The sequence below is a fragment of the Papio anubis genome, chromosome 5, assembly GCF_008728515.1.
Source record: "Papio anubis isolate 15944 chromosome 5, Panubis1.0, whole genome shotgun sequence".
Taxonomy (NCBI): Eukaryota; Metazoa; Chordata; class Mammalia; order Primates; family Cercopithecidae; genus Papio; species Papio anubis.
In genome coordinates this window covers 51,285,119-51,309,969 of record NC_044980.1, presented here as the reverse complement: position 1 = coordinate 51,309,969, position 24,851 = coordinate 51,285,119, and positions in this window count along the sequence as shown.

Here is a 24,851-nt window from a genome sequence, read left to right as displayed (position 1 = left end):
CAAATGCCCATCAATGATAGACTGGATAAAGAAAATATGACACATATGCACCATGGAATACTATGCAGCCATAAAAAAGGATGAGTTCATGTCCTTAGCAGGGACATGGATGAAGCTAGAAACCATCATTCTCAGCAAACTAACACAAGAACAGAAAACCAAACACTGCATGTTCTCACTTATAAGTGGGAGTTGAACAATGAGAATGCATGGGCGCAGGGAGGGGAACATCACACACTGGAGTCTGTTGGCAGGTTGGGGGCTAGGGAAGGGATAGCATTAGGAGAAATATCTAATGTAGATTACAGGTTGATGGGTACAGCAAACCACCATGGCACATGTATACTTATGTAACAAACCTGCACGTTCTGCACATGTATCCAGAACTTAAAGTATATATATATACATATGTATATAAAGACCAATAAATCCAGGAGTTGGTTTTTTGAAAAAATTAATAAAATAGGCCACTAGCCAGACTACTTAAGAAGAAAAGAGGTAAGATCCAAAGAGACACAATTAGAAATGACAAAGGGAATGTTACCACTGACCCCAGAGAAATAAAAACAACCATTGGAAACTACTATGAACACCTTTATGCATACAAACCAGAAAACTTGAAGAGGTGAATAAATTCCTGGACACACGTAGCCTCCCAAGATTGAGCCAAGAAGGAATTGATTCCCTGAACAGACCAATAACAAATGCTGAAATGGAATCAGTAATAAATAGCCTACCAACAAAAAAAGTCCAAGACCTGATGGGTTAATGGCCAAATTCTACCAGATGTACAAAGAAGAGCTGGTACCATTCTTACAGAAACTATTCCAAAAAATTGAGGAGGAGGAACTCTTCCCCAATTCAATCAATGAGGCCAGCATCATCTTGATATCAAAATCTTGTGCAGACACAGTAAAAAAAGAAAACTTCAAGCCAATATCCTTGATAAACATCAGTGGAAAAATGCTCACCAAAATACTTGCAAACGGAATCCCACAGCACATCAAAAAGCTAATCAACCATGATTAAGTAGGCTTCATCCCTGGGATGCAAGGTTGGTTCAACATATGCAAATCAATAAATGTGATTCATCACATAAACAGAGCTAAAGAAAAAACCACATGATTATCTTAATAGATGCCAAAAAGGCTTTCAATAAAATTCAACATCCCTTCATGTCGAAAACTCTCAATAAACTAGGTATTGAAGGAGCATAATAATAATGGCTCAAAATAATAAGGGCCATCTATGACAAACCCACAGCCAACATTATACTGGATAAGTAAAAGCTGGAAGCACTCTCTTTGAAAACTGGTACAGGACAAGGATGTCCTCTCTCACTACTTCTATTCATCATAGTATTGGAAGTCCCAGCTAGAGCAACAAGACAAGAGAAAGAAAAAAAGGGAACCCAAATAGAGAGAGAGGACATCAAACTATTTCTGTTTGCAGACAACATAATTCTATATCTAGAAAACCCCATAGTCTCAGCCCAAAAGCTCCTCCAGCTGATAAACAACTTCAGCAAAGTTGCAGGATACAAAATCATGTACAAAAATCACTAGCATTCCTATACACCAACAACAGCCAAATTGAGAGCCAAATCAGAAAGGCAATTCCATTCATTATTGCCACTAACAAAATATAATACCCAAGAAAACAGCTAACCAGCAAGGTGAAAGATCTCTATAATGAGTTACAAAACAGTGCTCAAAGAAATCAGAGAAGACACAAACAAATGGAAAAACATCCCATGCTCATGGATAGTGTATTAGTTTGTTTTCATGCTGCTGATAAAGACATACCCAAGACTAGGCAATTTACAAAAGAAAGAGGTTTAATTGGACTTATAGTTCCACATGACTGGGGAAGTCTCACTATCATGGTGGAAGGCAAAGAGCAGCAAGTCTCATCTTACATGGATGGCAGCAGGCAAAGAGAAATGAGGAAGATGTGACAGCAGAAACCCCTGATAAAATGATCCTATGTCATGAGACGTATTTACTTCCAGGAGAACAGCATGAAGGAAACTGCCCCCATGATTCAATTATCCCCCACCAGGTCCCTCCCAAAGCATGTGGGAATTATGGGAGTTCAATTCAAGGTGAGATTTGGGTGGGGACACAGAACCAAACCATATCATTCTGCCCCTGGCCTCTGCCAAAGCTCATGTCCTCGCATTTCAAAACCAATCATGCCTTCCCAACAGTGCCCCAAAGTCTTAACTCATTGGAGCATTAACTCAAAAGTCTGCAGTCCAAAGTCTCGTTTGAGACAAGGTGAGTCCCTTCCACCTATGAGCCTGTAAAATCAAAAGCAAGCTAGTTACTTCCTAGATACAATGGGAGTACAGCCAGTGGGTAAATACAACCATTTCAAATGGGAGAAATTGGTCAAAACAAAGGGGGTACAGGGCCCATACAAGTCTGAAATCCAGTGGGACAGTCAAATCTTAAAGCTCCAAAATGATCCCTATTGACTCCATGTCTCACATCCAAGTCACGCTCATGCAACAGGTGAGTTCCCATGGTCTTGGACAGCTCCACCCCTGTGACTTTGCAGAGTACAGTCTTCCTTCCAGCTGCTTTCACAGGCTGGTGCTGAGTGTCTGCAGCTTTTCCAGGTTCACGGTGCAAGCTGTTGGTGGATCTACCATTCTGGGGTCTGGAGGATGGTGGCCCTCTTCTGACAGTTCCACTAGGCAGTGCCCCAGCAGGGACTCTGTGTGGGGACTCTGACCCCACATTTCCCTTCCACATTGCCCTAGCAGAGGTTCTCCATGACAGCCCAAGCCCTGCAGCAAACTTCTGCCTGGGCATCCAGGTGTTCCACACGAAATCTAGGCAGAGGTTCCCAAACCTCAAATTTTGATTTCTGTGCACCTGCAGCCTCAACATTACGTGGAAGCTGCCAAGGCTTGGGGCTTGCACAATCTGAAGCCATGACCCGAGCTCTATGTTGGCCCCTTTCAGCCATGGCTGGAGCAGCTGGAATGCAGGGCACCAAGTCCCTAGGTGGCACACAGCAAGGGGACCCTGGGCTTGGCCCACGAAACCACTTTTCCCCCCTAGGCCTCCAGGCCTGTGATGGGAGGGGCTGCTGTGAAGACCTCTGACATGCCCTGGAGACATTTTCCCCATTGTCTTGGGGATTAACATTTAACTCCTTGTTACTTATGCAAACTTTTGTAGCCTGCTTGAATTTCTCTTCAGAAAATGGGATTTTCTTTTCTATTGCATTGTCAAGCTGCAAACTTTTCACACTTTTATGCTCTGTTTCCCTTTTAAAACTGAATGTTTTAAATAGCACCCAAGTCACCTCTTGAATGCTTTACTGCTTAGAAATTTCTTCCTCCGGATACCCTAAATAATCTCTTTAAAGTTCAAAGTTCCACAAATTTCTAGGGCAGGGGCAAAATGCTGCCAGTTTCTCTGCTAAAACATAACAAGAGTCACCTTTGCTCAAGTTCCCAACAAGTTCCTCATTTCCGTCTGAGACCACCTGAGTCTGGACATTATTGCCCATATTGCTATTAGCATTTTGGTCAAAGCCATTCAACAAGTCTCTAGGAAGTTCCAAACTTTCCCACATTTTCCTGTTTTCTGAGCCCTCCAAACTGTTCCAACCTCTGCCTATTACCCAGTTCCAAAGTCGCTTCCGCATTTTCAGCTATCTTCTCAGCAGCGCCACACTCATTGGTACCAATTTACTGTGTTAGTTCATTTTCATGCTGCTGATAAAGACACACCCTAGACTGGGCAATTCACAAACGAAAGAGGTTTAATTGGACTTACAGTTCCACATGGCTGGGGAAGCCTCAAAATCATGGTGGAAGGCAAGGAGGAACAAGTCCTGTCTTACATGGATGGCAGCAGGCAAAGAGACACAACAGCAGAAGCCCCTGATAAAACCATCAGATTTTGTGAGACTTATTCACTACCAGGAGAACAGTATGAAGGAAATTGCCCCCATGACTGAATTATCTCTCACTAAATCCTTCCCACAACATATGGGAATTATGAAAGTTCAATTCAAGATGAGATTTGGCTTGGGACACAGAGCCAAACTATATCAGATAGTAAGAATCAATATCATTAAAATGACTATATTGCCCAAAGCAATTTACAGATTCAATGCTATTCCTATCAAACTACCAATGATATTCTTCACAGAATGAGAAAAACTATTTAAAAATTAAAATGGAACTACCATGTGACCCAGCAATCCCATTACTGGGTGTATAGCCAGAGGAATATAAGTCATTCTACCATAAAGATGCATGCCAGCAAATGTTCATTGCAGCACTATTCACAATAGCAAAGACATAAAAATCAACCTAAATGACATCAATGACAGATTGGATAAAGAAAATGTGGTACACATACACCATGGAATACTATGCAGTCAAAAAGAATGAGATCATGTCTTTTGTGGGAACATGAATGGAGCTGGAGGCTATTATCCTTAGCAAACTAAAGCAGGAACAGAAAACCAAATACCGTGTGTTCTCACTTATAAGTGGGATCTAAATGATAAGAACTTATGAACACAAAGAAGAAAACAACAGACACTTGGTCTGTTGTTGATGGGGGAGGGTGGCAGGAGGGACAGGAGCAGAAAAAATAACTATTGGGTACTGGACTTAATACCTGGGTGATGAAATAATAGGTAGAACAAATCCCTGTGACATGTGTTTACGTACGTAACAAACCTTCATATGTACCCCCAAAGCTAAAATAAAAGTTTTAAAAAGCATATGTATGATTGTTTCTTAACTGTGTAAAAATATAAGATTCATATAAGAAAAAGGCTGAATGAAACCTACCCAAAAGATTAGCCATTAATTCTGGGTTGTGGGATTATGGGAGATTTTCCTTTAAAAAATGGGACAAATTCTTTATAATCTTCCTGATTTTCCAGCTTTTCTTTAGTGAGGAAATACTACTTTTAAAATCAGAAAAAGTGAATAGGTAACAATGTGAATGTGATATTTAGCAATTACTAAGGACTAGAACAAGTGTCATTTTTTCATCAGTGATTATCTTTATGTGAAAGCCCTCAATTTTTGTATAAGTATTGAAAGAAACCATACTATTTTTGCTTCAAGTATTTTATGGATATCTTACATACTAATATTAGCCATGATTCATTGATTCTGGATTCTTGCTGTTATGGTCCAAGTACACTGTTTATGTATATATGGAAGGAATGCAATGCTTTCTGTGTTAATATTTCCCCCTCTCTTTTTTGGTTAGAGGCCAAATCTGTGTGACTTAAGTAACGTATGTGGTTTGTTTGTTTGTTTTCAGTATTTTCAGTATTAGGAAACTCTTCCAGATGAAATCCATTCAACTCTTTCTTGGATAAATGAGCAGAACAGTCAATCAGCATTTTTGTTAAAGAAGTTTCCCAAATGGGAAATGTTTCTCATGAGTCTCAAAGAATGTTGCAGAAATTTATTTCAATTTTGGAGACATAGGTCACCAGTAGTTCTGTAAATATTTTCCATCTTCAGCAAAAGGTCTCGCAGTACTCGACACAATATCTGACCTAGAGGAGATCTTTCATAAATATTATTATTATTGATATGGTTAATTTTTGTATTAGTACTACATCATTGTGTCTGTAGGCCATAATGATGTCCTGTAGTGGATGATGTCATTTGAGTAGCATATTTGTTTCAAGAAACAGATCAAGAGTCCCTAGATTACTTTCGTTTAATCACTGAAGTTCAAGGTCTTACTTTTGTTTTTCCAATACCTGTTTCACATATTGAACACAGACATTGGACATCATTTACTTGACTTGAGAATATTATAGAAGGAGAATGAGAGATGCATGTAGATGATTTTGTGATGGACACATCAATGTTCAAGATTCCTCTGATCTTTTCTCCCCATTATGGGACTGATCTCATATGCCACATTATTAATTCCCCCTTATCCAGCAAAATCTGGAGGATGTCTACCTCAAAAACTTTTTTTTTCTTTTTCCCCTTTAGTGATATTGGCAAGCTGAGTTTCTCCAATGTCATGAGAAGTTCCTGGATCACATCTGGATCTTGATTCTTCTGGAATATACTATTAGAAAGACAGGAAAAAAATCATTTGGGTAGAGTCATCCTTATATTACAGATAACAGTTGACCCAAGTCAGACACATTTCATTCTAGGGCATTTCCATGTAACTAAAGACAGTGTAAAATGATTTTTTCCCCCATTACCTGTGTGTGTGTGTGTGTGTGTGTTCCCGTGTGTGTGTGTGTGTGTGTATGTGTGTAGGAACTGGGTCATGTTGGCAGGTAGGTCAACTGCTGCCACAACTTTAAACAAATAAACAAAAAGTTTAAACAAATAAACAAAAAGACAATACTTAACCACATGGGCAATTGATAGCAAATCGGGGCTCTAATTGGCACTGGTCAACCACTATATAGTGGGAGAATGTAGTATGCTCTAGCTGTGGCTGAACTACAGAGCAGGTCAGTGGCTCAGCCTCCTGGTTCCACCTTCCCAGGGGAGGCCTCCCTGCTTCAGAGGAAAGGCTTGATGACTTTCCTGCAGATGACCTCTGTGCTTGCCATCCTACAATCCATTCTCTACACAGAAGCCTGAATGATGTTTAAGACATATAATGAATTGATTGATTGATTGACTTTGATTGATTTTGTAGCAAATTTTTATACAGAATTATTCTAGTCATTACAATTAGGTATTTTTTTGTTTTTTGAGATGGAGTCTCGCTCTGTCGCCCAGGATGGAGTGCAGTGGCTGAATCTCAGCTCACTGCAAGCTCTGCCTCCCAGGTTTATGTCATTCTCCTGCCTCAGCTTCCCGAGTAGCTGGGACTACAGGCGCCTGCCACCAAACCCGGCTAGTTTTTTGTATTTTTTTAGTAGAGACGGGGTTTCACCGTGTTAGCCAGGATGGTCTCGATCTCCTGACCTCGTGATCCGCCCATCTTGGCCTCCCAAAGTGCTGGGATTACAGACTTGAGCCACCGTGCCCGGCCACAATTAGGCATTTTTAAAAGAAGTAGGCTGGGCACAGTGGCTCATGCCTGTAATCCCAGTACACTGGGAGGCTCAAGTGGGAGGATCACTTGAGGTCAGAGGTTCGAGACCAGCCTGGCTAACATGGTGAAACCCCTGTTTCTACCAAAAATACAAAAAGTAGCCAGGCATGGTGGCCCACACCTGTAGTCCCAGCTACTTGGGAGGCTGAGGTGGGAGAATTGCTTGAACCCGAGAGGCAGAGGTTGCAGTGAGCTAAGATTGCACCACTGCACTCTCCCTGTAGACAAGGGGAAATGGCACAGGGTGAAGACCAAAGAGAGGTCAAAGAACAGGTTATGGCGCTTTACAAAGTTAGGGTAAAGTCTTTGGATGGTATTTAAGTGTTATGGGACTTCCTGGTAGACATTTCCCCTTGTCTACCGTGCCCTGGCACAGAGGGTTTCTTTTGGCCTCTGGAAGTGGTTAAATTTGTTGCTGCGTTAGTGCCTTGCCTCCACCTGCTCTCTGCCAGCAATATTCTTCCATTTCCCCACACATGTCGTCTCCGTCTTGTCAATCAGAATTCACCTCCTCAGAGATACTTCTCTGATTGCCTAGTTCATTGATGATTATCATAACCCTCTATTTTCAATTCTCTGCATAATAGTTTTCACTCTAAGTTATTTTTATTTCTTTGTTCATTGTCAACCTCCCTCATCTGCCAATGCCTGAATAAAAGCTTCATAGGTACAGACACTTTGTCCAGTCTTATGAATCTCTAATCCTACTGTCTAGAACAGTGCCTGGTACATAGTAGGCCTTCAAAAATAATTGTTAAATGAACAAATAAATGTGAAATTGAAGCAACAATGCTGACCATAAAACATTATTGTGAAGATTAAATGAGATAATGTCTATAAAGTGCTTAAAATGGAAATGGCACATAATATATTCAATAAATCATTGTTATTATGAGTGTTGTCATTATTATTTTCTTATTTCCCTGGTTTTTTCCCCCCAGTCTTTATAACTGGGAAGTTCTTTCTTTGATGTTAACCAATTCCTGCTGCAATTATCTAATTTTCCTTTCTGTGAGTCACACAAAGTTGTAATTCTTCTGAGCTATTTGAAAATAGCAAGTTTAGCTTTTGGTATTCTTTCTTCCAAGTCGAATAATTCTAATTCTGTTCATCTTTTCCTACAGGTATTATGCTTGAAGAAGTTTCAGAATACTTATGCTATCCTGATCTGAGTCCTGAGGCAGGGCTACTGAACTGAACCATCAACACATACTAATTAGCAAATTCCTGCCCAGCTCTAATTTATCCAGACATAAAGGAAGCTACCCACACACTAGTCACTTGAAAATGACAACTTTGCAATAATAGTTCTACCTACTCCTAATGAGCAGGAGAATCCTTGCACAGACATTCTCATATACACAAAAAAATAACATTGGCTGCTAAGGGGTTCTGGTCTGTTCAACTCTTGGTTCCTTAGATATTTTTAAATATCTCCCCTCACTACACGTTAGATTTCTCCATTCATAAAAATGACATGATCATTAAAATTAGTATCTGTGAAATCATTCCATATCTGAAGTAAATGCTATATTCCAACATGATCAGAGAAGTCATTTGTTCTGAGTTTTTCAACACAGAGGGCATTTATGTTCTGGGGGTTTAATGTTTAATTTAGATCTTAAGAATTGAAAACACTATGATCGCTATACTTTTCTTTTGTTACTTTGGACAGGATTTTATTTAGGGACCCTTGATTTTGATAGAGGACAGTTGCTATTTCATTAAAAAAGAAAAAATAATGTACAAATCTATTTAATGTATCAGAGAAGTTGATGGAACTTTTTAACAATCTGAGAAACAATTACCATTTACATATTATAGAACTGTAGATTTGGAAGGGAATTCATCAGCTCACTCTGGGTGCGGCCAAACTTACTCATGTCTGGCTACTTTCCTAAGTTTCTTCTCAAAATGGAATGTACATTTAGAGAAAAGAGACAAAACAAGAGCATGTAAAAACATCACAAATGCCAAATTCATATATTTTTATATATGTTATATATCATAAATACACTTTTTTCTCCACGATGAAGTCAATTATCCTTTTTATTTTCACTCTTCATACTAAAACATTGTGAGATTGAGGCCAGTTTAAATCGGAAACACTATGGAATATTCATGACTGCAGCCTGACTAGCCATTTTGTTAAAGCAATTTAAATTATATTAGAAGTAGTAAAAACAACATTGATACTATGAAGAACCAAAATTAGTGAGATAAAAGATAGAACTGAGAAAAATCGAAAAATAACTGAGGAAAAGAACTGAATTGCAAGAGATTAGAAATGACATTATGGCTATGAAGAATAGTCAATGGAGATTTAATACAGAGAAAATAGCAATTCATGGACAAGAAAAGAGAAAAAATAAAACATTTAATGATATAATATAAGAAAACTTTCCTAGAATGAAGGACAATCTGACTCTGCAGATTGAAAGGGATTATTGTAACCTGGGAAAACTTAATAAATAACAACCCATATCAAAGTATATTCTGGTGATGTTAAATAACATCAAAAAAGAAAAGGAAATGAATAAAAGAAATTTCTGTAATCATTCAACAATAGAAAGAGAAGCAGATCACTATTACTTTATTTCTACCCCTACTTCCATAAAAATCAGCCCACAAAAACAAAAACAGGCCAACAGTTTAGCCTGATCTCAAGCACTTCAGGAACATTTTCTGATGAAGACAATGGAATAACATCTAAAGAATGCAGAGGGGAAAGAGTGTCACTCAGCCAAGATGTCTTTCTCATGTAAGGGAAATACTAAAATATTCACAGGAATGGAATTATTCATGTACCCTTCCTGGAAAATTTTTTGAGAAACATAACTCAGCTAACCAGATTAAATGTAATAACAATAATGTAAAAAGAAAGAAAGAATCCTAACTTTGTAAGTGAAATAAAAAGAACTAGAAATAGCATCAAATTGACTTAGATTTTAAATTAAGGGCAATAATTTTAATTGAAAGTATAGAGAAATGTCTTCTTATACTGACACCTGAAATTAATATTTATAAAGGCAGGACTGAGCTGGTGGTAAAGTGGGAAAACAATTAGAGGCCAGAGACAGAAGAAAGGGTGATACCACAGGTAGAAGTGAACTCTGATCTGTGTTTGCCTTGTGCAATATCCCCTTATACTCTCTTAAATCCCTGGAGGATTTTCCGTAAATTTTGATGGGCCAAATATTCTCAAGGGACAGGAGCAAAAACTGGAGCTTAATCCAGGGGAGGGTGGATTGAATACCTTCGCATAAATTTAGAACTCTTAAAAGATGTCATCTTCAGTGAGTAAAAAATCAATGAGACAAAAAAGGACTATTCAATTAGAAGTAACGGGGGAAAATTTGTTGTCCTTACAAAGGGTAAAAAAATTAAAAATAGTCACTTTCTCTTTACACCTTACACAAAAATCATTTCCAGACGCATTCATGACTTAAAAATGGAAATGCCAAATTTAAGCCTTTTAGAAAAAAATAGGAAATATCTTCATGATTTCGAGGTAGGGAAAGACTTCCTACGCAAGACACCAAAAGCATCTAAACATAAAGGAAAAAATTATTATATTTGACTATATTAAAATCAAGAACTTCAGCTTATCAGAAGAAACCTTATTTTCTCTGAGAGAGAGAAAATAAGAGTTATAAAGAGGGAGAAGATATTTGCCACACATGTGACCAAAGGGTTAGTCTCAGAATGCAAAAAGAACTCCTTTGAATCATTAAGAAAGAGATGAATAAACTAATAGAAAAATGGGCAATTTTCATGAACAGTCATTTTCTAGAGGAGGAAATACAAACAGCCAATAAATATATACAATATTATTGCTCTTATTATATGTCAAGACAATGTAAATAAATACTACAATAGTATCCTTTCACATCAGATCAATAAAAGTTAAAAAGTCAGTTAATACCAAGTGTTGGCAAGAAAGCAACAGGAGCTTTCAAAGGCTGCTTGTGGGAGTGTAACTTGTTACAATCACTTTATTAAACAATCCAGCACTAACTGGTAAAGATGAATATGTGCATACTCTATGACCCAGGAATTTATCTTCTATGTATAAATCTTAGAGAAACTTTTACAGGTGAACCAGGGCATGTTCAGAAAAGCATTATTCCTATTAACAAAAATCTTAAAGTAATACAAATATCCATCAACAATGAATTGGATTGAAAAACTTAAGGATATACATATACTGTGCTACTATGTAGCAGTAAAAATAAATGAACATGCTGTATGCTATCTGTATATGTAAACACATATGATGCTAAACCACAGAAGGAAGTTACAAAAATATAGAATGATTTTGTTAAGCAAAGTTGAAACAAGGCAAATAAAATGATATATTGTTTGGAGGAACACACGTGGTAAAACTACGAAGAAAAGCAAGTGAATGGTCAGTGCTATTTCAGTGTAGGATACCGCTGAGGGCACAGAAACGGACCGATCAGAAAGCAGCACATGGGCCCTCTGCATGGATCAGAGCAGTGTGAGGAACATGGGTGTCATTTTCTATTCTTTATTAAGTGGTGAAAATATACTGTATGCACTTTTAGTACATATAATTTTTAAGTAATAAACATTTTAAGACATTAAATGGAAAACTATAATAAATATGGTGAAAAGTGATTTTATTGTAATAGATTGACCAAAGTACAGGTGTACATCAAGAAAAGTAATTTAGGGTAAAAAGTGTTAATAAAAGCAAAGCAAATGATTTTATATGTTGGCTCAAATACAAAATTAAGACAACAATTATAAAGAGGACACCTAGGAGCCAAAAAGAGGCAGCTTTTAAAAAAATAGAATGCAAAGCCCAGAAACAGACCCAAGCACATACAGAAATCCAACATGATTGTAAATATTTTGATCATATTTACTAGGTACATTGCTACTTGAACTTAAATTAACTCCTGATTTAAATGTAGAATGAAGCCATAAATATATGACTCAGAATGCAGCTTAAATGTCACTTCCTACAGGAAGTTTTCTTTGACGTCCCTGGAAGTCCATAAATGCCCCTGCTATGGGCTTCCATAGCAGCCTATATGTTCCCCATTACTACAAGTAACATTCTTCATAGCAGTTCTGTGTTCAAATCCATCCCATTCTAACCCCCTAAAAGACTATGAGCTCGATGAAGGTATGATACTGTTCTTGTTTTTGTGTTTTGAGACAGGGTCTCAACCCTGTAGCCCAGGCTGGAGTACAGTGGTGTGATCATGGCTTACTGTGGCCTCCAACTCCTGGGTTCCAGAAATCCTCATGCCTCAGCCTCTTAAGTATCTAGGGCTACAGGTACATATCACCATGGCCAGCTAATTTTTTTTTTTTCATTTTTTCAGAGACAGAGTCTCACTATTTAGCCCATGCTGGTCTCAAACTCCTGGGCCTCAAGCAATCCTCCCGCTTATGCCTCCTGAGTCACTGGGATTACCCGTATGAGGCATTGCACCCAGCCCCCTATTTTATCTTATTCACTCTGTGCCTGGCACAGAGTAGTTGTTCAATAAACATATGTTAAATTCACACATAAATAATCAAATAAATGGATATTGATTTGATATGGGGCAGGCCTATGAAAGCAGAAGCCATAGCAGCAAATAATTGAATAATTGACTACATCAGACACAAAAACACAATAATTCTATACTCAGAGAAAAGGCAAATGGCAGAGTCAAGAAATGTATGGTATTGAGATAGAAGAATAGGGAGTTAGGGTAACCAAGGGTTAAGGCAAAAGCAAGAGAAAAGCAGGTGCAGCCAGTTCTAGGCAAGATTAGGCAGTAAACAGACCACATTTTCACTCCTGTGATGACAAGACAAAAGTCTCCCCTTCAGCCTCAGACTGGTCAGGGCAATCCTTCATAGGGTGTAACCAATTGGAGGCCTCTAAAGGGGACCTAGGAGTGTTACCAAGTTTTTTTTAGCTTAATAAAAACCCTAAAGAATATTGCAATGGGGTGGGGGTGGCTCTTGAGTTGCTTGCTAGAGCCCGCTCCCACTCTGTGGAGTGTACTTTTGCTTCAATAAATTGGTGCTTTTGTTACTCTGTTCTTTTGTTGCTTTGTTTGTGTGTTTTGTTCAACTCTTTGTTCAACAAGCCAAAAACCTGGACAACTTACAGTCAAGACCTTTCATTCGGTAACAGTGTTAAAATGTTAGGCAAAGAGTTACTATCCCTCACTTAAAAAAAGCTCTTATAAGTCAATAAGGAAAAAAATGAGCAAAGGAATTTCATACCCACTTCATATATATGCACAAATTTATTATGTCTCATGGATCTGTGAATTAATGGGTCTCAGCTGGACAATTCTTGCTTGGCATCTTTCATGAAGTTGCAGACAGGTGTTGGCTGGGGCTGCACAACCAATATGGCTGACTGGCATGGTCAGCAGCTCCTGATGGCTGATGGTTGAGAGCCCAGATGAGGCTGTTGACCAGAGTGCCTATGTGTGGCTTCTCATGAGCTTCTCACAGTGAGATGCTAGGTCCGTCCTACCAGTGAGTATTCCAACAGATCCAGGGGAAACTGCACAGCCCTAGTAACTAGCCTCAAAAGTTATTCAGCCTCATTTCTGCCATATTTGCTTTCCAGCTAGGCACTAAGGATAGCTCAGATTTCCAGATGGAATTAGATTCCCATCTAAATGGGGGAAGCAGCCCATGTGTCTAGGAAGTGCAGGCATGGATGGCAGCCATCTTTGGAGGCTATCTACCACACCAACCTATCTGTTGCCTGCTTATTGAGCTATCCTGGACAGAAGCACTCAGATTTCTGTCTCAGGAAAGATGTACATCTGTTCTGCTGGATCTTGGTTTGAAACCACTTGGTGGTCAGTGGCCCTGTAATTTGTGCTCTGCTCATGGTTTTATTATTTCTCTTTAAATCGTAATTTCTTTTTCAAAACCAGCTTACTTCTAGAAATCTGTAGTGACTTTTATTTTATTTATTTTATTTTTTTATTTTTTGCAAATGACTAGCTTTGGTAGTCATCCTTAAGGTCATCTAGACAGTGAAGGTGGCTTTTGAAAAATGATGACCAGGTCTGCTTCCTCCCACCTTTTTGAATTGTCCCTTGCAGTTCTCAAGTTACAGGAAATTTTGTCATGTTTGCTTGCAGTGTGTGTGTGTGTGTGTGTGTGTGTGTGTGTGTGTGTGTGTGTGTTGGGGGAGTGTCACTTCACTGGGAAAGCTCTTTGAATCTGAAAGACAGTTTTGCATTTATTTGAAAGCTTTTATTTGTGAGCTTGAGTAGTCCAAAGTGTCCTTGTCTACAAGCCCCGCCTTTGCTAACTCCTATTATTATCTTGCTACAGAAGGTCATGCCAACTGCTTAATTACATGGAAAGTTATGAAACAGCTAGGGCACCAGAACATTGTTCAACTGTGGGCTCCTAAAGGAAAATAAACTCTTCTTACACTGGGAATGGCTGCCAATAACCAGGCAAGTTTGTCTGTTTGTGGCCACATGTATAGCTTGCTTGTATAAAGGGATTCTGTGGTTGGACAAAAATCCTGGATTCACCTTTGCTAATAGCACCAGCATCTTAGTACAATAGAACCCTTTTAATTCAGAGAGAGATTAAATCTGACTACTTCAAGTCAGACTTTTCCTTTCATTCAATGTAAACAATAAAACCTCTCTATGAAAGCTTTCCTGCTTCACTCAGAAATAGGCTAGTATGTTTCATGGTATATCCCTAATCAACCGTTGGTGTGATAAAAACGTGCATTTATTAGAGATGATTATGTAGTTTAGGTTACTATAATCCTCCTGCCCCTCAATGATCAGGAAAAAACAATTTGTGTGAAGAAAATTCATGTTCAGAAAAGTGAAGGCTTTTCATTTGGTTCAACCTGTCAGATTCTTGTTTTGGTCTAATTCTCACCTTGAAAACAAACAGACTTCAGCATTTCATGCATCGCCTTTGCTTTATCTGCCTTTATACGAAGACCACGCTAATTCTAAGTAAACTCCTTGGAGAGTTAGGCACTGAAAGAGAAACAGAAACAGACCCTTTGAGAAAGAGTTTCTCTCCTGAAGAAGTATTTTTCACAAGGAATAACTGGGATAGCCACTAACTCTTGCTTCTACAGGAAACAGCTTGCCCTGCTGCAGAGGGTGGGGCGCTCTCTTATTTCTCTAAACACTTTTGGAGGAAAAAAAGAATCAGGCTCCAATGCCAAAAGACAACTTTAACCCTCAAATCCCAGAACCTAAGGTCAACCAAAGGTTACACATGCAGTGCTTAAACCAGAAGGTTGGCAAACTCTCCAGGCAGCGTCTGTCCCTGCTGAAATCTAGAGCTGAAATCGAGGCCATGGAAACAGGGCTTGCACATTCTAAGTCCAAGGTACCTGTGATTTATGAAGTGGTGTGAGGCACTGGTCAGGACATAAAGTTAAATACTGAAAAAGACTCCTGCTCCCACGGCTGCCCTTCCTTCTTGAAACCTAATTTAGACCATATCAAAGTTTTTATAAAGACATTCCTGATACCATTGTGCTGTAAATCCTGTCTGATCCAACCTTCAAATATTTATGTAAACTGAAATATGTCTGGAAAGAAGTCAAAACAAAACAAATATGCCACACCATCTCATTCCAGCAGGTCCTTCCTTCCTCATTTACATTCAAGCGTAAACCTCTCCAACTGGCTTCCAACTGTTAGGGCTGGTTAATTAGTGATAATTGCAGAGACTATTTCTTTGAATGCCCTGATGGCCTTATGTCTTGCAACCAATTTAGCCTGGAGTTTTTAGCACGTGTGAAATGCGTTGGTAGCATTAAAAAAAAATCATTACAGATAAGTGCAGTTGGTTTAGTCTTCCTATGACCAGCTGTAGCAATAATTAGTGCTTTTGAAATATCTACAGGTTGGTCCCAATGTATTCCTTAAGCTCTGCACTCAGCCTTTGCTTTTACTCTGTCATTAGAGTGGGTTGTTTCTTCTTGGGATCCTTATGGGTGAAGTGCTCTCAGTTTCAGATGCAGTTTGCTAATGATAATTTGCGTCACTTGTAAGTTGTAGCAACATGAAGATCTCATGGTCTATCTTTTAGTCCATGATATCATGTAATTAGAGAGAGTGGAAAATAGGAAAGAATTTAAAAGTGGCTGTGTACTCATATTACAGCTTTAAAACCCAAGGGAAGAAAAGAGGAGGCAGCCATTTGTGTTAAGAATGGAATGCTCTTATACCCTTTGGAAGGTATGTTGTACTCTTTTGACACTGGAATTAAAAATGGAAGTAAATGATCTTTGTCCACACAAAATTTGCTTCTTTAGGTTATAGTAGTTTGGGGATTTTATTCATTCATCCACACTTATTGCACACTAAGACTGTGCTATGTTTAGAGAGATGAGAATGAATGAGTGAATGGGTCACTGAACCTGCATGGTGGAGTTCACTTTCACATACCGTATCTTATTTGAGATTTACTACAGTTCTGGGAGGTAATGAAAGGCAGGTGTTAATTACCCAATTTCTGTCCCTTGCAGGTGAGGAAACTGAAGTGCAAAAAGGTTAAGTGACTTGCTCTTTGTCATACTAGTGGGAGCCAAGATTAGGAACCAAGGCTCTGACTCCAAGTTTAGTCTTTTTCCCGACATCTTGAGGTCTCAACGTTGGGAAATGGGACAAATACAAATAGGCTTGGAAAAAAAAAATGGCAGCCATGGACACATTCCATTGACGAATTCAGTTATATATACCAGAGCTAGGTCTTCTGGCCAGTGAGAGATGCAAATATATAGGGAGAACACAGGAGTGATGAGAGTCCCTACAGACATGGACTGCGCTCCTGTGTGAAGCTTATGGGGCCTTTATTTTGAATTAAATAGACATTGCTTCAAGTTTGTAAATTTTCTTAGGGAAAGGTGGTGATGATGATGATGATGGTGAAGAAGAAGAAGACACAAATAACAGCGACTGAAACAACAGCCAGGGGTTATATTTAGTGAGTGTTTACTATGTGTTAGGTGCTCATCTAAGCACTTTAAAAAATATTAACTCTTTCTTTCTTTCTTTCTTTCTTTTTTTTTTTTTTTGAGACAGAGTATTGCTCTGTCACCCAGGCTGGAGTGCAGTGGTGCCATTCTGGCTCACTGCAAGCTCCACCTCCCAGGTTTATGCCATTTTCCTGCCTCAGCCTCCCAAGTAGCTGGGACCACAGGCATCTGCCACCATGCCTGCCACCATGCCCAGCTAATTTTTTTTTTTTTTTTTTTTTTAAGTAGAGATGGGTTTTCACCATGTTAGCCAGGATGGTCTGGATCTCCTAACCTCGTGATCTGCCCACTTAGGCCTCCCAAAGTGCTAGGATTATAGGTGTGAGCCACGGTGCCCGGTCCAAAAGTATTAACTCTTCTAATCCTCTCAACAACCCTATGAGGTAAATATTATCATCCTAATTTGACAAAGGAGGAAAAGGAGGCATGTAGAGTCAAAGAACTTTGCCCCAGGATGTCCTGTTGCAGGTATAGGATTTGAACTGACAGTCTGTCTCTAGCACCTTCTGAGCTGTTTTGCCTCCCAATCTTCTTCAGCCGATGCTTCTCCCAATAGATGAAAATATATGTAAAACCTTTCCCCATGGCTTCAACTCTTGGAACTGAAGTCTTTCTCAAAACTTGCCTGACCGCTACTTCTAATCCAGATGGTACAGCGAAGGGGCCAATAAAAGAAAATTTGGGTATTTACTGATGTGGGCTCATAGTGGTGAGTAGCTTAGGAGAAGGAGGCTCAGACTAAATGGAGAACTGTGAGAGGCTGTCACCATGTGTCTCCCTATAAAGCGGCCAGTTGTCACACTGCCCTTTGTGCAAAGTGAGAAGACAATCATGGCTGACTGTCCTAGGCCATCAAGAGGGAGCCTACTGGGGGTTCTTTGTGGCTCATCAGTGTGCTCCAAATGGGGAAGAATCAGTTGCATCCAAATTGGTGCAACCCCTCCAGGAATTAGAGCCTCCACTTGTAGATTTCTAAGGAGCTGCCATCTCTCCGTCTGTTTCAGAACTAAAAGCTCTGTGGCATAGGTCTTTTTTACAGGCTAAAGTCCTTTAAATGGGTACGTAATGTACCTCTATTGATTTTTCTGTTGACTATTGCTTTATTATATGGTTCAATCAACTTTGCTTTACACCATTCCATATAAAGAAATAGGTATTGAATTTCACTAAGAGTTTCATTTCAGGCATATTTTGACTCATCTGTATGGTCTCTTAACTTTCAATAGATACTCAGTATGCCTGCTTTTAAGTGGACTGTTTCTTCAGTCTCTTCAGATACTAAAGGAGACTGGCAGTCAAAATAGATTTTAAAACAAAGGGGAAGAGTGAAAACAAATTTGAATAAATGTTTGTTTGTGACTAATGTCCTTATATTTATAAAGAGTGCTTAAGAAGTCACTGCTCGAGAGGTGTAGTATTTTGAGATTTGGGGGTGCGTTATGGGGAGATTATATTCCAGCTCACCAAGCTACTCATGCCTGGGACCTGCATTCTTGTCCTCTTTGAGTGCTGCTTAGAGACCAGTTAGTTTTACAGTACAAAGTTAGAAAGTGAGCCAGTGTGGTAAAGCTGAGTAGGTCTAACAAATGTTTTAGGTCGGATTGCTAGAATCACACCCATTATACGAGTTATTTAGGAATAAAATGTTCTAAGAAAAAACCAGGAAGGAAGTGAGGAAGCAAACAAGTAAGAAGGGAAACCAAGCAATGGTGTGATTTCAGGTGAACTCCCATCCCTTAGCAGAAGGATGCAAAGCTGAGGGACTAACACATAGATCTGGGTGGAACATGGCAGAATTGCTACATAGCCTATTCCTGCAGGTGCAAACCCTGGAGGAAGAGTCCAGATGTGTCCCTGAGGGCTCACAGAGGGGAGAAATTGTGGCATAATTCTGGAAGGGGAGGAATAGACCGCTGTACTTGGAGGCATGGAAGTAGGTGGCAATTCCCTCAAACTGTGAATGGGACAGGGCTTGGGGTGCATCCCCAAAGGATAGACCACTGCTATGCTCTTTCCTGGAAGATAAGAGAGATGAGAAGACTGCTTAGGAACAGAGTGCTCCCAGCCTCGGCATGGAACAACCACTTGTTTTCAGTGATTAATGAGCATCTCAGGTCTGACTACTGTGGAGAAAATCTCCAGGCTCTTGTAGCATTTTCTGGTTACAAATCAAGCCCTGAGTTGACCTAGATGGAGACCCTTGATGGAGAGGAAAGGATCCAAAGTAGGGTTTCCTAACCCATTTTGGGACCGTTTTTTTTGTTTGTTTGTTTGTTTTTTAGTTTTTAATTTTTGTGAGTATACAGTAGGTGTGTATTTTTATGGATTATGTGAGATGTTTTGATACATGCTTACAGTGAATAATAATCACATCATGAAGAATGGAATATCCATCCCCTCAGGCATTTATCCTTTGTGTTACCAACAATCCAGTTATACTCTTTTAGTTATTTTTAAACGTACAATTAAACTTTTATTGACTATATTCACTCTGTTGTGCTATCAAATAGTAGGTCTTATTCATTCTTTCCAAATATTTTCTGTAGCCATTAACCATCCCATCCCCACCTCCTACTCAGCCACTTACTACATTTCCCAGCCTCTGGTAACCATCCTTCTACTCTCTATCTCCATGAGTTCAATTGTCTGATTATGAGATCCCACAAATAAGTGAGAACATGCACTATTGTTGTTCTGTGCCTGACTTATTTCACTTAACATAATGACCTCCAGTTACATCCACATTGTTGCAAATGGCTGGATCTTGTTCTTTTTTTATGGCTGAATAGTACTCATTGTGTATATGTGCCTCTGTAGGAAATGAGTTCACTTTAGGTGTGTGGACTTGTTTCTTGGTCCTCCATTCTGTTCCATTGGTCTATGTGTCTGTTTTTATACCAGTACCATGCTGTTTTGGTTACTATAGCTCTGTAGTATAATTTGAATCAGATAATGTGATACCTCCAGTTTTGTTCTTTTTGCTTAGGACAGCTTTGACTATTCTGGGTCTTTTGTGGTTCCATATAAATTTTAGGGTAGTTTCTTCTATTTCTGTGAAGAATGTCATTGGTATTTTGATTAGGATTGCATTGAATATGTAGATTGCTTTGTTTAGTATGGACAGTCTAACAATATTGATTCTTCTAATCCATGAACATGGAATATCTTTTCATTTTTTGGTAATATGGTTTGGCTGTGTTCTCACTCAAATCTCAACTTGAAATGTATCTCCCAGAATTCCCATGTGTTGTGGGAGGGACCCGGGGGAGGTAATTGAATCATGGGGGCCAGTCTTTCCTGTGCTTTTCCCATGATAGTGAATAAGTCTCACGAGATCTGATGGCTTATGAGGAGTTTCTGCTTTTGCTTCCTCCTTAGTCTTCTCTTGCCACCCCCATGTAAGAAGTGCTTTTCACCTCCCACCATGCTTCTGAGACCTCCCCAGTCATATGGAACTATAAGTCCAATTAAACCTCTTTTTGTTCCCAGTTTCAGATGTGTCTTTATCAGCAGCGTGAAAATGAACTGATACATTTGGTATCTTTTTCAAGTTATTTCACCAGTGTTTTATAGTTTTCATTATAAATGGGTCTGAAAATTTTTTATATGCCCACTGTACGTTTATAGCACTGTACCTTAATTCTTACAGGATCTCAGTTGAGACCCTATAACTGTAACTGTCACTCTCAGCCAGTGGGACTCACAGAGTTTAAGCAGAACACAGCTACTTTCCCTTCCCAAACTACCTCTTCAAATTCATCCTGATGGCTGATGCCTTTCAGGCAATAGATAGTAGTCTCTCACTCCTAGTCAGAAAAACAGTTTCAGTTTAGTTATTACTATGTCTAGGCAAATGTGATAATAAAAATGTACACTTATTTCGAAGTTAAAGTTTCTATCACTGCTACCCCACCCCAAGCCCAGACCTGCAGTGGAAGAAAGAGGACTGGCTTCTCCATCTTACTGCCTTGATTTTTTCTGCCTTCTCATTCACTCTCTAGGTTGCCTTGGGCCCCTCCTGGGTTGAAGCAAAGGAAGGGGAGGAGTGCAGAGGCAGGACCATCCCGACTTGACAAATCCTATTGTGCGTCATCTCAGAGCCTACGCGTGTTTAAGGCTGGCTCCACCAGAGAATTTGGCAAGTTCTTCAGGTATAGTCTGCCCATATAGGGATAGCTCATGTGGTTCTCCTGCTGGTGGCATAAAGTTTCTCAGCTTGCGGGGGCTGGTGGTTTGCCACCAAAGGCATGTGGCATCCGTTTGCCTCTCCAGACAATCCTCTTGTTTAGGATCCAAGGTGATCTCAGCCTGCCCTCTCTTCTCTGTGGCTGATATCTGATCCATGGGAAACACTCAAGCTTCCTCTACTCTGACTATCTCTGGGTGCACTGTCTGATCACAGTGCAGTCATCCCTCTTTTATTCCACTGGAGAGGTAGCCTGCTAGCCCTTACTACTCACCCTTTACGTGGTTTACGCATGAGACAGACACCTGACCACTGTGACCCCATTTTCAGTCCACACCTATCAGTCTCTTAGAGTGGACCATTTATGCCGCCTTCCCTCGATTTCAGATAAAGGAAAAGCACCCACAGCCCTTACCCCTTGGGTGGGAGTGGGACTCACAGCACTCCCATAGTTCTCTCCAAAAATATTATTCTATTTAGTGCCCGTTCACCTTTCAATTTAGTAGGGTGTACTCTGAGTGTGGCGAATGGGTAATTGTGACTAAAGCCTGGTTTGTAGACACTGCCTTTGCAAACCCTACCTTGTAGTCTCACATTTCGCTTCAGAGTGTGGTGTCTATTGTCTGATCACTAAATATAAGTGGTTATTGATGAATTATTGCATATATTGATTCATTAACTCAGTGAACATTGAGTACATTCAGCATGCTAATACCTAGAATATAGCTATGGTATATGCAAGAATACATATTTTAGAATTGTGAAATCCCTTCTATATATAAAAGCTGTAAGTTATTGTCAATGGTATAGTTTTCATGTTGAGTGGTAGTTTTGTGGATATTTAGCATAAAATGAATACATTAATTAATAAGAAGGACCACTCATGGATCAATAACGAGAATACTTCATAAATCAAAGATTATAATTAATCTAATTCTGTATACCCAAGTTTTTTTTAAAAACCTTCTTGGGGATCTCTGAGTCTAGACACTAAAAGCAACAATCATAAACATTTATCAAGCATGACTATGTGCCAGGCATTGTGCTAAGTGTTTTACAAACAACACCTCATTTATTCTTTTTAACAACCTTAAGATATAGGTAGTAATAGTCTCTTTCCCATTTTATATATGAGGAAACTGAGTCTCAAAAGAGCTAAATAACTTGCCCAAATTCCCATGGCAGAGTGTGGAACAAAATTCAGGTCTGGCTGACAGCCAACCTCACCACTGCTTTCCACACATAAATGTCTGAATATTTAATGGGTTGTGCTCCAAGTCAGGAAGAGACGGTATGTTGACCTGGAAAGAAGAAAGGCTTCGTAGTCAGTCACAGCTCAATTCAGAGATGGCTTCAGTACTGTTAGCTGTATGATTAGGGATGAATTCAAAGTGATAGAAACTTTAACAAATCAATCTTGACCGCTGAGCCCAACTATAAACTGGAGGATGACAAGACTTAGTTTTCAGTGTTGTTGTGAGAGGAGATTATGACTCTGCATCAGCAGGCACATTTGAAGCCTCAATAAATCACACGTATTATTGTTTCATTCCTGCTCTTACCCATAAAATGCCTTGCAAGCAGAGAAAAGGAGACAGGCTAGACTGGGATCTCAGACTCCAGTGATCTGGAACATTTCTGCTTGGAAGATCAAGTTCCATTGATCTAGAACTTGTCTCTATGGTGGTTAATCTGTGTGGTTGTTAAGCCATGCTAGGCAGTGGAGTCACAGAGCAACCTTGGGTGAAGGGTTCAAGATCCGTATTTCTCCTCGAGTTGGGCTTCTGAATACATTCTTTTCCCCACCGGAAAACACACACTTCTTCCCAGGGCCTTGGTGCTCCTGGCCAGCATGTGATTCGTATCTGGCAAAATCTCCCTTCTGGCAGGAGAGCGGTTGGGTTTTGGCTGGGGGAGACACTGTAACGCTGTGGAGTCACTCTGCAGGGGACAAAACGAGAGAAGCCCAAGGGCTTCCATCCCCCACTCCCTGCCCCTGCAGAATTCTCAGCTGAGTGCAGTAACAGTGTGACTGGGCACTTTAAGTCTGCCATTGTGCCTTAACATCCTCCTTGTCGTTGCCTGTTAGCATCTCCTTTCTGAGAGGGTGGCAGAGGCAGGGCCACATATGAACTTGAATGGTGACGTGGGGTGCTATTGCTATTTCTCGCCAATTCCCAAACTTCCAGCTGCATATCCAAGTCTCTGGCTTGGAGCCAGGCAGCCAGAGAGGCAGGAGAGAAGGACCTAGGCAAGAAGAACAAGAAGGCCCCACTGCACAGCTCCATCCTCATCCTCTCTGTTCATATCCCTCCAGTGTGGAGCTCAGGTGTGGGGTCCCCAGCACCTCCTCAGCAGACAGCTTCCTGAAGTCCCAGGATGCTTTCACTCCCAGCCCTGCTTCCTCTCCACACCTTTCCCGCTCCTCCCTGCCTCTCAAATTGGTTCTTAGAACCGCTACCACATCCAAAGAACTACTTGTGAAATACCTTTGTGATTACAGTTTATGTGTTTAATTAGAAGCTGGGCATTAAGCTTCCAAACACCACAAAATGAAAGCTTGAGATTCTTCCAACAAACCCCAGCTTTCCACGAACATGGGCTGACTCATCCATCTGTCTCCTTCTCTCCCCCGTTGCCCCAGCCCTGTCTTTCATGCTGAAGTCATTCACTTTCTTCACCTGGATTTGGAAAATTGCTGATGTCTCTTTCAGCTTCATTCCTAGGTTGTCCTTCAAAAGCAGGGACATGCAAAGTGGCTGCCTGTGGCAGAGGCAGCAGGAGAGAGGCACACTTGTTGAGTCTGAGAACCTCACAAAGACTGTTAATTAATTGCTCATTTCGACAAATGAGAACAGATTGCAAATGCATAGTTGAACGTGGAGCAGGAAGAACATCTTGCTCTTGTAACTTGGTTTTAAACGTTGCATCTAGAAGATGGGGTGATACTGAAAGATGTCACTTATTTCCTTTTATGAATTGAGATAAAATGGTTCTAATTCTTTCACTGTATTCTGGCTTTAGAACCCTGTGAAAGAATGTTTATTCTTTTGCTCTTGGTGGGAATTGGATGTCTGTCGATTTAGCATATGTTTAAAATATTTTAGCTTTGGAAAACTGCCCTGATAGCCTTCTCCCTGTAGTCAAAATTAATCTCATCTTCCCGCAGCTCTCACAGCCAGTGATTCATGGCTCTAATACAGCCCTTCTCATATTCTTCTTTATTCTATAAAGACTTACTTTTCTATAAAGACTTTTATTTCTGTTTGTCTCTTACATCCAATTGAAAGCTCTATGTGGAGAAGAACTCGTCTTACACATCTTCGTGATTACCTGAGTCTAGTCTGGTACATTATATTTGGCAGCATTCAGTACATATTACATTGAACCTGGAAGATCACAGAGAGAGGGGGATTTTGAGGGTGGCAACAACCACTTTTGTAGCAGACGCTGTTGGTGTCCAACCTATGTCCCCTTGGCTACCCCAGAGTTTGGCTGTAGTCACCTGCTGTGTAGATGGACAACCTCCTGCTTCTCTCTGTCTGTGGGCATTCTTCAGCCATAG